The sequence below is a fragment of the Pseudophryne corroboree genome, chromosome 12 (assembly GCF_028390025.1).
Source record: "Pseudophryne corroboree isolate aPseCor3 chromosome 12, aPseCor3.hap2, whole genome shotgun sequence".
Classification (NCBI taxonomy): domain Eukaryota; kingdom Metazoa; phylum Chordata; class Amphibia; order Anura; family Myobatrachidae; genus Pseudophryne; species Pseudophryne corroboree.
Window position 1 is genome coordinate 3,258,295 of NC_086455.1, and position 14,949 is coordinate 3,273,243.

Consider the following 14,949-nt stretch of genomic DNA (forward strand, 5'->3'; position numbering starts at 1 on the left):
GCAGACGTGTCGTCGGAAACGGCTGCGATTTTTGGATATTTAGAATCTATCGTGCTGTCGTAGAACTACTTGAGATAGTGCTACTCCGACTTCCAACTGTTCTCTGGACCTTGCCCTTATCAGGAGATCGTCCAAGTAAGGGATAATTAAGACGCCTTTTCTTTGAAGAAGAATCATCATTTCGGCCATTACTTTGGTAAAGACCCGGGGTGCCGTGGACAATCCAAACGGCAGCGTCTGAAACTGATAGTGACAGTTCCGTACCACGAACCTGAGGTACCCTTGGTGAGAAGGGCAATTTGGGACATGGAGGTAAGCATCCTTGATGTCCAGGGACACCATATAGTCCCCTTCTTCCTGGTTCGCTATCACTGCTCTGAGTGACTCCATCTTGATTTGAACCTTTGTATGTAAGTGTTCCAAAGATTTCCCATTTAGAATAGGTCTCACCGAGCCGTCTGGCTTCAGTACCACAATATAGTGTGGAATAATACCCCTTTCCTTGTTGTAGGAGGGGTACTTTGATTATCACCTGCTGGGAATACAGCTTGTGAATTGTTTCCAATACTGCCTCCCTGTCGGAGGAAGACGTTGGTAAAGCAGACATCAGGAGCCTGCGAGGGGGAGACGTCTCGAATTTCCAGTCTGTACCCCTGGGATACTACTTGTAGGATCCAGGGGTCCACTTGCGAGTGAGCCCACTACGCGCTGAAACTCTTGAGACGACCCCCCACCGCACTTGAGTCCGCTTGTACGGCCCCAGCGTCATGCTGAGGACTTGGCAGAAGCTGTGGAGGGTTCTGTTCCTGGGAATTGGCTGCCTGCTGCAGTCTTCTTCCCTTTCCTCTATCCCTGGGCAGATATGACTGTCCTTTTGCCCGCTTGCCCTTATGGGGACGAAAGGACTGAGGCTGAAAAGACGGTGTCTTTTTCTGCTGAGATGTGATTTGGGGTAAAAAAGGTGGATTTTCCAGCTGTTGCCGAGGCCACCAGGTCCGATGGACCGACCCCAAATAACTCCTCCCCTTTATACGGCAATACTTCCATGTGCCGTTTGGAATCTGCATCACCTGACCACTGTCGTGTCCATAAACATCTTCTGGCAGATATGGACATCGCACTTACTCTTGATGCCAGAGTGCAAATATCCCTCTGTGCATCTCGCATATATAGAAATGCATCCTTTAAATGCTCTATAGTCAATAAAATACTGTCCCTGTCAAGGGTATCAATATTTTCAGTCAGGGAATCCGACCAAGCCACCCCAGCGCTGCACATCCAGGCTGAGGCGATCGCTGGTCGCAGTATAACACCAGTATGTGTGTATATACCTTTTTAGGATATTTTCCAGCCTCTCAGCTGGCTCCTTGAGGGCGGCCCTATCTGGAGATGGTACCGCCACTTGTTTTGATAAGCGTGTGAGCGCCTTATCCACCCTAAAAGGTGTTTCCCAACGCGCCCTAACTTCTGGCGGGAAAGGGTATACCGCCAATAATTTTCTATCGGGGGAAACCCACGCATCATCACACACTTCATTTAATTTATCTGATTCAGGAAAAACTACAGGTAGTTTTTTCACACCCCACATAATACCCTTCTTGTGGTACTTGTAGTATCAGAAATATGTAACACCTCCTTCATTGCCCTTAACATGTAACGTGTGGCCCTAAAGGAAAATACGTTTGTTTCTTCACCGTCGACACTGGAGTCAGTGTCCGTGTCGACCGACTGAGGTAAATGAGCGTTTTACAGCCCCTGACGGTGTTTGAGACGCCTGGACAGGTACTAATTTGTTTGCCGGCCGTCTCATGTCGTCAACCGACCTTGCAGCGTGTTGACATTATCACGTAATTCATTAAATAAGCCATCCATTCCGGTGTCGACTCCCTAGAGAGGGACATCACCATTTCAGGCAATTGCTCCGCCTCCTCACCAACATCGTCCTTATAAATGTCGACACACACGTACCGACACACAGCACACACACAGGGAATGCTCTGATAGAGGACAGGACCCCACTAGCCCTTTGGGGAGACAGAGGGAGAGTTTGCCAGCACACACCAAAAACGCTATAATTATACAGGGACAACCGTTATATAAGTGTTTTTCCCTTATAGCATTTTAATATATATATACATATCGCCAAATAAGTGCCCCCCCTCTCTGTTTTAACCCTGTTTCTGTAGTGCAGTGCAGGGGAGAGCCTGGGAGCCTTCCCACCAGCATTTCTGTGAGGGAAAATGGCGCTGTGTGCTGAGGAGAATAGTCCCCGCCCCCTTTTCGGCGGGCTTCTTCTCCCGTTTTTCTGAGACCTGGCAGGGGTTAAATACATCCATATAGCCCCCAGGGGCTATATGTGATGTATTTTTAGCCAGAATAAGGTACTATCATTGCTGCCCAGGGTGCCCCCCCCCAGCGCCCTGCACCCTCAGTGACCGCTGCTATGAAGTGTGCTGACAACAATAGCGCACAGCTGCAGTGCTGTGCGCTACCTTATGAAGACTGAAGAGTCTTCTGCCGCCGTTTCTGGACCTTCACTTTTCGGCATCTGCAAGGGGGGTCGGCGGCGCGGCTCCGGGACGAACCCCAGGGTGAGACCTGTGTTCCGACTCCCTCTGGAGCTAATGGTGTCCAGTAGCCTAAGAAGCCAATCCAACCTGCACGCAGGTGAGTTCACTTCTCTCCCCTAAGTCCCTCGTAGCAGTGAGCCTGTTGCCAGCAGGACTCACTGAAAATAAAAAACCTAACAAACTTTTACTCTAAGCAGCTCTTTAGGAGAGCCACCTAGATTGCACCCTTCTCGGCCGGGCACAAAAATCTAACTGAGGCTTGGAGGAGGGTCATGGGGGGAGGAGCCAGTGCACACCACCTGATACTAAAGCTTTTACTTTTGTGCCCTGTCTCCTGCGGAGCCGCTAATCCCCATGGTCCTGACGGAGTCCCCAGCATCCACTTAGGACGTCAGAGAAACTACAGGTAGTTTTTTCACACCCCACATAATACCCTTTTTTGTGGTACTTGTAGTATCAGAAATATGTAACACCTCCTTCATTGCCCTTAACAAGTAACGTGTGGCCCTAAAGGAAAATACGTTTGTTTCTTCACCGTCGACACTGGAGTCAGTGTCCCTGTCTGTGTCTGTGTCGACCGACTGAGGTAAATGGGCGTTTTAAAGCCCCTGACGGTGTTTGAGACGCCTGGACAGGTTCTAATTTGTTTGCCGGCCGTCTCATGTCGTCAGCCGACCTTGCAGCGTGTTGACATTATCACGTAATTCCCTAAATACGCCATCCATTCCGGTGTCGACTCCCTAGAGAGTGACATCACCATTACAGGCAATTGCTCCGCCTCATCACCAACATCGTCCTCATACATGTCGACACACACGTACCGACACCCAGCACACACACAGGGAATGCTCTAATAGAGGACAGGACCCCACTAGCCCTTTGGGGAGACAGAGGGAGAGTTTGCCAGCACACACCAAAACGCTATAATTATACAGGGACAACCTTTATATAAGTGTTTTCCCTTATAGCATTTTAATATATAATCATATCGCCAAATAAGTGCCCCCCCTCTCTGTTTTAACCCTGTTTCTGTAGTGCAGTGCAGGGGAGAGCCTGGGAGCCTTCCCACCAGCAGTTCTGTGAGGGAAAATGGCGCTGTGTGCTGAGGAGAATAGGCCCCGCCCCCTTTTCGGCGGGCTTCTTCTCCCGTTTTTCTGACAACCTGGCAGGGGTTAAATACATCCATATAGCCCCAGAGGCTATATGTGATGTATTTTTAGCCAGTAAAGGTATTTTCATTGCTGCCCAGGGCGCCCCCCCCCCAGCGCCCTGCACCCTCAGTGACCGTTGGTGTGAAGTGTGCTGAGAGCAATGGCGCACAGCTGCAGTGCTGTGCGCTACCTCATGAAGACTGAGAAGTCTTCAGCCGCCGATTTCTGGACCTCTTCTCTCTTCAGCATCTGCAAGGGGGTCGGCGGCGCGGCTCCGGTGACCCATCCAGGCTGTACCTGTGATCGTCCCTCTGGAGCTAGTGTCCAGTAGCCTAAGAAGCCAATCCATCCTGCACACAGGTGAGTTCACTTCTTCTCCCCTAAGTCCCTCGTTGCAGTGAGCCTGTTGCCAGCAGGTCTCACTGAAAATAAAAAACCTAATAAAACTTTTACTCTAAGCAGCTCTTTAGGAGAGCCACCTAGATTGCACCCTTCTCGGCCGGGCACAAAAACCTAACTGAGGCTTGGAGGAGGGTCATAGGGGGAGGAGCCAGTGCACACCACCTGATCCTAAAGCTTTTACTTTTGTGCCCTGTCTCCTGCGGAGCCGCTATTCCCCATGGTCCTGACTGAGTCCCCAGCATCCACTTAGGACGTCAGAGAAACAAACATTGTTTGATACCTGAAATTGTGTATTCGGGTGCTGCCGGCCGTCTACCGGAGCCTGGCCAACTCATCCGAAACTGGACCAGTCGCTGTCATTTCGTCATCGGCGTCGAACCCTGATGGACTTGACATGTCCGCCTCCTTTACCTGCATTCTCAGACGAACTGCTGTATAATGCACCTGGATATTCTGAGACACTGGTTCAGACTCCACAGAAAACAGACATCATCAGTATTGTAACATGGAAGGTTAGCAAGGTTCCTTTAGAAACCTGGAGAGGTGAAATGACGTACAAGGTCTCTGGTTACCAGTGACATTACCTGTATAATCTGAGCTGTTCAAACAGGAGTGTCCTGCAGGTGCGTGGAGGGCTAAGCAGATGGCTCCACCGCATACTTCACACCTAAGAGGGAATTTTCTCTATCGTCCTAGTGGATGCTGGGGTTCCTGAAAGGACCATGGGGAATAGCGGCTCCGCAGGAGACAGGGCACAAAAGTAAAGCTTTCCGATCAGGTGGTGTGCACTGGCTCCTCCCCCTATGACCCTCCTCCAAGCCAGTTAGATTTTTGTGCCCGGCCGAGAAGGGTGCAATCTAGGTGGCTCTCCTAAAGAGCTGCTTAGAGAAAGTTTAGCTTAGGTTTTTTATTTTACAGTGAGTCCTGCTGGCAACAGGATCACTGCAACGAGGGACTTAGGGGAGAAGAAGTGAACTCACCTGCGTGCAGGATGGATTGGCTTCTTGGCTACTGGACATCAGCTCCAGAGGGACGATCACAGGTACAGCCTGGATGGTCACCGGAGCCTCGCCGCCGGCCCCCTTGCAGATGCTGAAACATGAAGAGGTCCAGAATCGGCGGCAGAAGACTCCTCAGTCTTCTAAAGGTAGCGCACAGCACTGCAGCTGTGCGCCATTTTCCTCTCAGCACACTTCACACGGCAGTCACTGAGGGTGCAGGGCGCTGGGAGGGGAGCGCCCTGGGAGGCAAATGAAAACCTATTTGGCTAAAAAATACCTCACATATAGCCTCCGGGGCTATATGGAGATATTTAACCCCTGCCAGAATACACTGAAGAGCGGGAGACGAGCCCGCCGGAAAAGGGGCGGGGCCTATCTCCTCAGCACACAGCGCCATTTTCCTTACACAGCTCCGCTGGTCAGGACGGCTCCCAGGTCTCTCCCCTGCACTGCACTACAGAAACAGGGTAAAACAAGAGAGGGGGGGCAAAATAGTGGCAAAAATTATATTATAAAAGCAGCTATACAGGGAGCACTTATTATAAGGCTATCCCTGTCATATATAGCGCTTTTGGTGTGTGCTGGCAAACTCTCCCTCTGTCTCCCCAAAGGGCTAGTGGGGTCCTGTCTTCGTTAAGAGCATTCCCTGTGTGTCTGCTGTGTGTCGGTACGTGTGTGTCGACATGTATGAGGACGATATTGGTGTGGAGGCGGAGCAATTGCCAAATATGGGGATGTCACCTCCTAGGGGGTCGACACCAGAATGGATGCCTTTATTTATGGAATTACAGGATAGTGTCAACACGCTAAAGCAGTCGTTTGTCGACATGAGACGGCCGGACAATCAGTTAGTGCCTGTCCAGGCGCCTCAAACACCGTCAGGGGCTGTAAAACGCCCTTTACCTCAGTCGGTCGACACAGACCCAGACACAGGCACTGATTCCAGTGGCGACGGTGACGAATCAACCGTATTTTCCAGTAGGGCCACACGTTATATGATTTTGGCAATGAAGGAGGCGTTACATTTAGCTGATACTACTGGTACCACTAAACAGGGTATTATGTGGGGTGTGAAAAAACTACCTATAGTTTTTCCTGAATCAGAAGAACTAAATGATGTATGTGATGAAGCGTGGGTTGCCCCCGATAAAAAGATGCTAATTTCAAAGAAGTTATTAGCTTTATACCCTTTCCCGTCAGAGGTTAGGGCGCGCTGGGAAACACCTCCTAGGGTGGATAAGGCGCTCACACGCTTATCTAAACAAGTGGCGTTACCCTCTCCTGAGACGGCCGCACTTAAAGATCCAACAGATAGGAGGATGGAAAATATCCAAAAAAGTATATACACACATACAGGTGTTATACTACGACCAGCTATAGCGTCAGCCTGGATGTGCAGTGCTGGAGTAGTTTGGTCAGAGTCCCTGATTGAAAATATTGATACCCTGGATAGGGACAATGTTTTACTGTCTTTAGAGCAAATAAAGGATGCATTTCTTTATATGCGTGATGCACAGAGGGATATCTGCACACTGGCATCACGGGTAAGTGCTATGTCCATTTCGGCCAGAAGAAGTTTATGGACGCGACAGTGGTCAGGCGATGCGGACTCAAAACGGCATATGGAAGTTTTGCCGTATAAAGGGGAGGAGTTATTTGGAGTCGGTCTATCAGATTTGGTGGCCACGGCTACAGCCGGGAAATCCACCTTTTTACCTCAAGCTACTCCCCAACAGAAAAAGACACCGACTTTTCAACCGCAGTCCTTTCGTTCCTTTAAAAACAAGAGAGCAAAGGGATATTCATATCTGCCACGAGGCAGAGGAAGGGGGAAGAGACACCAACAGGCAGCTCCTTCCCAGGAACAGAAGCCCTCCCCCGCTTCTACAAAAGCCTCAGCATGACGCTGGGGCTTCTCAAGCGGACTCGGGGGCGGTGGGCGGTCGTCTCAAGCATTTCAGCGCGCAGTGGGCTCACTCGCAGGTAGATCCCTGGATCCTGCAGATAATATCTCAGGGGTACAGGTTGGAACTTGAGACAGATCCGCCTCGCCGTTTCCTGAAGTCTGCTTTACCAACGTCCCCCTCCGAAAGGGAGACGGTTTTGGAAGCCATTCACAAGCTGTACTCTCAGCAGGTGATAGTCAAGGTACCTCTTCTACAACAGGGAAAGGGGTATTATTCCACTCTATTTGTGGTACCGAAGCCGGACGGCTCGGTAAGACCTATTCTAAATCTGAAGTCCTTGAACCTGTACATAAAGAAGTTCAAGTTCAAAATGGAGTCACTCAGAGCAGTGATAGCGAACCTGGAAGAAGGGGACTTTATGGTGTCCTTGGACATCAAGGATGCATACCTCCACGTTCCAATTTACCCCTCACACCAGGGGTACCTCAGGTTCGTTGTACAAAACTGTCACTATCAGTTTCAGACGCTGCCGTTCGGATTGTCCACGGCACCTCGGGTCTTTACAAAGGTAATGGCCGAGATGATGATTCTTCTTCGAAGAAAAGGCGTATTAATTATCCCATACTTGGACGATCTCCTAATAAGGGCAAGGTCCAGAGAACAGCTAGAGAGGGGATTAGCACTGTCTCAAGAAGTGCTAAAACAACACGGCTGGATTCTGAATATTCCAAAATCCCAGTTAATGCCGACAACTCGTCTGCTGTTCCTAGGGATGATTCTGGACACGGTTCAGAAAAAGGTTTTTCTCCCGGAGGAAAAAGCCAAGGAGTTGTCCGAGCTTGTCAGGAACCTCCTAAAACCAGGAAAGGTGCCTGTACATCAATGCACAAGAGTCCTGGGAAAAATGGTGGCTTCTTACGAAGCAATTCCATTCGGCAGATTCCATGCACGAATTTTCCAGAGGGATCTGTTAGACAAATGGTCAGGGTCGCATCTTCAGATGCACCAGCGGATAACCCTGTCTCCAAGGACAAGGGTATCTCTTCTGTGGTGGTTGCAGAGTGCTCATCTATTGGAGGGCTGCAGATTCGGCATACAGGATTGGATCCTGGTGACCACGGACGCCAGCCTGAGAGGCTGGGGAGCAGTCACACAAGGAAGAAACTTCCAGGGAGTGTGGACGAGCCTGGAAACGTCTCTTCACATAAACATTCTGGAACTAAGAGCAATCTACAATGCTCTAAGCCAGGCAGAACCTCTGCTTCAAGGAAAACCGGTGTTGATCCAGTCGGACAACATCACGGCAGTCGCCCATGTGAACAGACAGGGCGGCACAAGAAGCAGGAGTGCAATGGCAGAAGCTGCAAGGATTCTTCGCTGGGCAGAGAATCATGTGATAGCACTGTCAGCAGTGTTCATCCCGGGAGTGGACAACTGGGAAGCAGACTTCCTCAGCAGACACGACCTTCACCCGGGAGAGTGGGGACTTCATCCGGAAGTCTTCCACATGCTGGTAACCCGTTGGGAAAGACCAATGGTGGACATGATGGCGTCTCGCCTCAACAAAAAACTGGACAGGTATTGCGCCAGGTCAAGAGATCCGCAGGCAATAGCTGTGGACGCGCTGGTAACGCCTTGGGTGTACCAGTCGGTGTATGTGTTTCCTCCTCTGCCTCTCATACCAAAAGTATTGAGAATTATACGGCAAAGAGGCGTAAGAACGATACTAGTGGTTCCGGATTGGCCAAGAAGGACTTGGTACCCGGAACTTCAAGAGATGATCACGGAAGATCCGTGGCCTCTACCTCTAAGGAGGGACTTGCTTCAGCAGGGTCCCTGTCTGTTTCAAGACTTACCGCGGCTGCGTTTGACGGCATGGCGGTTGAACGCCGGATCCTAAAGGAAAAAGGCATGCCGGAAGAAGTCATTCCTACTTTGATTAAAGCAAGGAAGGAAGTAACCGTGCAACACTATCACCGCATTTGGCGAAGATATGTTGCGTGGTGCGAGGATCGGAGTGCTCCGACGGAGGAATTTCAACTGGGTCGATTCCTACATTTCCTGCAATCAGGATTGTCTATGGGTCTCAAATTGGGATCTATTAAGGTTCAAATTTCGGCCCTGTCGATTTTCTTTCAAAAAGAATTGGCTTCAGTTCCTGAAGTCCAGACTTTTGTTAAGGGAGTGCTGCATATACAGCCTCCTGTGGTGCCTCCAGTGGCACCGTGGGATCTCAATGTGGTTTTGGAATTTCTAAAATCTCATTGGTTTGAACCACTAAAAAAGGTGGATTTAAAATATCTCACATGGAAAGTGACCATGTTACTAGCCCTGGCTTCGGCCAGGAGAGTGTCAGAACTGGCAGCTTTATCTTACAAAAGCCCATATCTGATTTTCCATTCTGACAGGGCAGAACTGCGGACTCGTCCGCATTTTCTCCCTAAGGTGGTGTCAGCATTTCATCTGAACCAGCCTATTGTAGTGCCTGCGGCTACAAGTGACTTGGAGGACTCCAAGTTACTGGACGTTGTCAGAGCATTAAAAATATATATTGCAAGGACAGCTGGAGTCAGAAAATCTGACTCGTTGTTTATATTGTATGCACCCAACAAGATGGGTGCTCCTGCGTCTAAGCAGACGATTGCTCGTTGGATCTGTAGCACAATCCAACTTGCACATTCTGTGGCAGGCCTGCCACAGCCTAAATCTGTAAAGGCCCACTCCACAAGGAAGGTGGGCTCATCTTGGGCGGCTGCCCGAGGGGTCTCGGCATTACAACTTTGCCGAGCAGCTACGTGGTCGGGGGAGAACACGTTTGTAAAATTTTACAAATTTGATACTCTGGCTAAGGAGGACCTGGAGTTCTCTCATTCGGTGCTGCAGAGTCATCCGCACTCTCCCGCCCGTTTGGGAGCTTTGGTATAATCCCCATGGTCCTTTCAGGAACCCCAGCATCCACTAGGACGATAGAGAAAATAAGAATTTACTTACCGATAATTCTATTTCTCGGAGTCCGTAGTGGATGCTGGGCGCCCATCCCAAGTGCGGATTATCTGCAATAATTGTACATAGTTATTGTTAACTAATTCGGGTTATTGTTAAGAAGCCATCTTTCAGAGGCTCCTCTGTTATCATACTGTTAACTGGTTTTGATCACAAGTTGTACGGTGTGATTGGTGTGGCTGGTATGAGTCTTACCCGGGATTCAAAATTCCTCCCTTATTGTGTACGCTCGTCCGGGCACAGTACCTAACTGGCTTGGAGGAGGGTCATAGGGGGAGGAGCCAGTGCACACCACCTGATCGGAAAGCTTTACTTTTGTGCCCTGTCTCCTGCGGAGCCGCTATTCCCCATGGTCCTTTCAGGAACCCCAGCATCCACTACGGACTCCGAGAAATAGAATTATCGGTAAGTAAATTCTTATTTTTTGACTATCCCAGGAGAGACAAACGAAAGGAGAAAAGGTGGGTTAAATAAACACAGCGCTATGTAAGGTCTGCACTATAATGTGTAGTGACCGACACGATTCAAATAAACTTTCTGGAGCAGCGGAGACCTGAACCAGTAACGCTGCGCTGTGGGACAGGAGTCTTAGCCCTAGGCTATGGGAGCTCCCCTTAAAGTTTCAGATACCCGCTACTAGCGTACTGAGCCACAGCGCTATTTGTCTGATGCCTTACACACATTCCCCAATCACAAATAGCATTAGTAACTAGTGACACCAAGGAATAATAAAGGGAAGGCAACACCCCGCCCTGTATGTAGTGTACTGCTAATTAAGGTGCACCCGATGTTTCTCGGAGGTTCCGCTGGCTTTTCAAAACGGTGACCAGCCTGTGAGAAAAGATGGGGGGAAATGTTATGTGGGAAGGTGGGGTATTCTGTTTCTAGAAAACATTGCGGAAGTGTTTGTTTTATCCCCTATATATGGTATTGTATGGATATATCTATATACATACCCACACACACTTATATATAGATATGTTTGTATATATATATATATATATATATTTATGTGGATTGGAAGAAGGCGGCACTCGGTCAGACTATCAATGAAAAATGTGGGTCATTTATTTAGACCAAATAGGCCAAATGACCCACATTTTTCATTGATAGTCTGACCGAGTGCCGCCTTCTTCCAATCCACGCATATAGTGACCACGGTCACCAGGAAGGCACCGCAGCCATTACTTTGACAAGGTATAAGGGAGTGCCGGGCCACCTTGCTTTCTATTTATATATATATATATATATATATTTATCTATATACACACACCACAGTGAACCCATGCACCTAATAGGGTAGATAAATACTGTGTATTTGTAGGGTAAAGAAATACTGCACAGTAGATTATTAATTATCAATGAGCTGAGTCCCAGCTCCTGTAATAGAGCAGGTTTCCTGATCTAAATGACTGAAATGGGGCAGAGGACTCCCCTGCAGGGAGGAATGTAGCCAAAGCAAGATGTAACAAATATTTCTGCAGCACACTGCACAGAAAAGCTAAAAACCCCAGAGACAGGTGTGTTGCCTAGAGACCATGAGAGCTGAGAGCCGCCATCGGGGAGAATAAGCTTCACCCCCCTCCTCATACCTTATACATGTAAAGAATCCTCCCTGCACAGCCAGGAGAGGAAAGGAGCTTTCAGCGGCCCGGGGAGCGGGGGACTGTGGAGCGGCGTCTCGTCATGCTGCAGCGGCCGGGGAGCGGCGAAAGCCCGCCGTACAGAGCGGGAGTTAGCTCCGCCCCCTCGACCTAGTTCTTGGTGGCCGCTGCTGTGCTTTCTCCGTCCATCCCCCGGCCGCCTGTATGCTGCGGCCGGGAAGCGAAGAGTCTGAGCCCGCCGAACAGAGCGGGAGTTAGCTCCGCCCCCTCGTTCTTGGTGGCCGCTGAATTATGCATCCCCCGGCCGCCTGTATGCTGCGGCTGGGGAGCGGTGTGCGGCCGGGGAGCGGAGATCTGAGCCCGCAGAACAGAGCGGGAGTTAGCTCCGCCCCTTGGTCACTTTCAAATTAAAAATAAGAATTTACTTACCGATAATTCTATTTCTCGTAGTCCGTAGTGGATGCTGGGGACTCCGTCAGGACCATGGGGAATAGCGGCTCCGCAGGAGACAGGGCACAAAAATAAAGCTTTAGGATTAGGTGGTGTGTACTGGCTCCTCCCCCTATGACCCTCCTCCAAGCCTCAGTTAGGATACTGTGCCCGGACGAGCGTACACAATAAGGAAGGATATTGAATCCCGGGTAAGACTCATACCAGCCACACCAATCACACCGTATAACTTGTGATCTGAACCCAGTTAACAGTATGACAAACGTAGGAGCCTCTGAACAGACGGCTCACAACAATAACAACCCGAATTTGTTTGTAACAATAACTATTGTAACACTGTAGGGGTGCAAGGTGCCTTTTCCTGGGGAATATGGCAGCACGCAGCAGCTGAGGAACAACACAAGTCCAGTTTCTGGTACAACTGACCCCGGCCAGTTTTATTGAAACAGAAAATAAAACAAACCCCAAAATAAAAATACCTTGCCTGTCCGGCACTAACTAAACATAAGATGTTCCTAACTGTCACTAAACAAAACACAGAGTTCTTCAGTACATACTGTATAGCTTACTTGCATCAGAAAGCGTGTCTCTCACACACAGATCCTGCAGCCTTCCCAGGCAGTCTGCCCATACTAATCAGGTTAGAAGCACTATATCACTCTTACACAGCTGAAACCCTGATTAGCCCTCTGTGAGGCCAAAGACCCGAACTGGGCCCAATGTCTAGAACTCGCCTTATCTCTCTCTCAGAGCCTTTACCCAGCTTTTACAGCAAACTGAAAAGGTTCAGACAAAACAAAAAGCATTTTTCCTAGAAGTTAACATTTTCTAAAACATGTAAGACAAGAACCTGGGACAAATATACCTGCCCTCAAACACTATCCCAGTGTTCTTGTCACATATCCCCCTCCCCTGTTTCGACCTAGGGGCCGGAACACTTGTAGCCCCCAAACAGAAGATGCGAGACAATGCATCTGCGTTGGCCAATTGTGTTCCCGGTCTATGTTCGACAGTAAACTTAAAGTCCTGCAACGCTAGAAACCATCTAGTTACACGAGCATTCTTGCCTCTATTTACATACATCCATTTTAAAGGGGCATGGTCTGTCACTAGTCTGAATTGTCTACCCAAGAGGTAATATCTCAAGGTATCTAGTGCCCACTTAATGGCCAAAGCCTCCTTTTCCACAATGGCATACCTTTTTTCATGCTCATTGAGTTTCCTACTCAAATAAATGATAGGGTGTTCGTCCCCATCTCTGGTTTGGGACAGCACAGCACCTATCCCTACCTCTGAGGCATCTGTCTGTACCACAAATTCTTTTGAAAAATCTGGTGTTATCAACACCGGTTGTGAACACAAAGCCACTTTTAACGCTTGGAACGCCTTTTCTGCATCAGGGTTCCATTTCACCACATTTGACTGCTTCCCTTTGGTAAGGTCTGACAACGGCACCGCTGTGGTCGCAAAATTAGGAATAAACCGTCTATAGTACCCAGTAATTCCCAAAAAAGCCCTTACCTGTTTTTTATTCACTGGACGAGGCCAGTTTTGAATAGCATCAACTTTATTCAATTGGGGCCTAATCAGACCTCTGCCTATGGTGAAGCCCAAGTATTTGACCTCCTCCATTGCGAGGCAGCACTTCTTTGGGTTAGCAGTTAACCCTGCCTCTCTGATTGAGTCCAGTACTGCTTGTACTTTAACCAAATGTGACCCCCAGTCTGTACTGTGAATTACCACATCATCCAAATAGGCAGCTGCATATTTTCTATGGGGCCTCAAAATTTTATCCATCGCCCGTTGAAAGGTTGCTGGAGCCCCATGCAACCCAAAGGGTAACATCTTATACTGGTACAGCCCCTCCGGAACCGAAAAGGCTGTTTTTTCTTTGGCGCTATCAGATAAAGGTATTTGCCAGTAACCTTTGGTCAGGTCCAATGTGGTGAGAAACCTGGCTGTTCCCAGCCTTTCTACAAGCTCATCCACACGGGGCATGGGGTATGCGTCAAACTTGGACACCTCATTTAACTTACGAAAGTCATTACAGAAGCGTATGCTACCGTCGGGCTTCGGGATGAGCACTATGGGACTGGACCACTCACTGTTAGACTCCTCTATGACTCCAAGTTCTAACATGGTTTTAACTTCCTTAGAAATAGCTTCTCGCTGAGCTTCAGGAATCCTATATGGCTTTAAATGAACCCTGACCCCTGGTTCTGTGACAATGTCATGTTTTATTATGGTCGTTCGGCCAGGCAGCTCTGAAAATACCTCCCTATTTTGGATGAGAAATTCTTTAACCTGATTGTTCTGATCAGCTGATAATGTCTCTGACACCTTCACTGCGGGAAGCAACCGGGGTGAAGACACCGAAGGGCAAGGCTCCGCTGACAGAGACAACCTATCTTTCCAGGGTTTGATTAAGTTAACATGGTAGATCTGTTCGGGTTTTCTCTTTCCCGGCTGGTATACTTTGTAATTAACCTCATTCACTTTTTCCCTAATCTCAAATGGACCCTGCCATTTAGCTAGGAATTTGCTTTCCACAGTGGGTACCAAAACAAGAACTCTATCTCCAGGAGCAAATTCCCGTATCTTGGCACTCCGGTTATAGACCCTCTGTTGAGCACTTTGGGCCTGTTCCATGTGCTCTCTGACAACAGGTACCACGGCTGCAATCCTATCCTGCATTTGTGTTACATGCTCAATAACGCTTCTATAAGGAGTGGGCTGTCCTTCCCACGTCTCTTTGGCAACATCCAACAGCCCTCTGGGGTGTCTACCATACAACAAATCAAATGGAGAAAACCCCGTAGAGGACTGAGGAACTTCTCTGATGGCCATTAACAAGTAGGGCA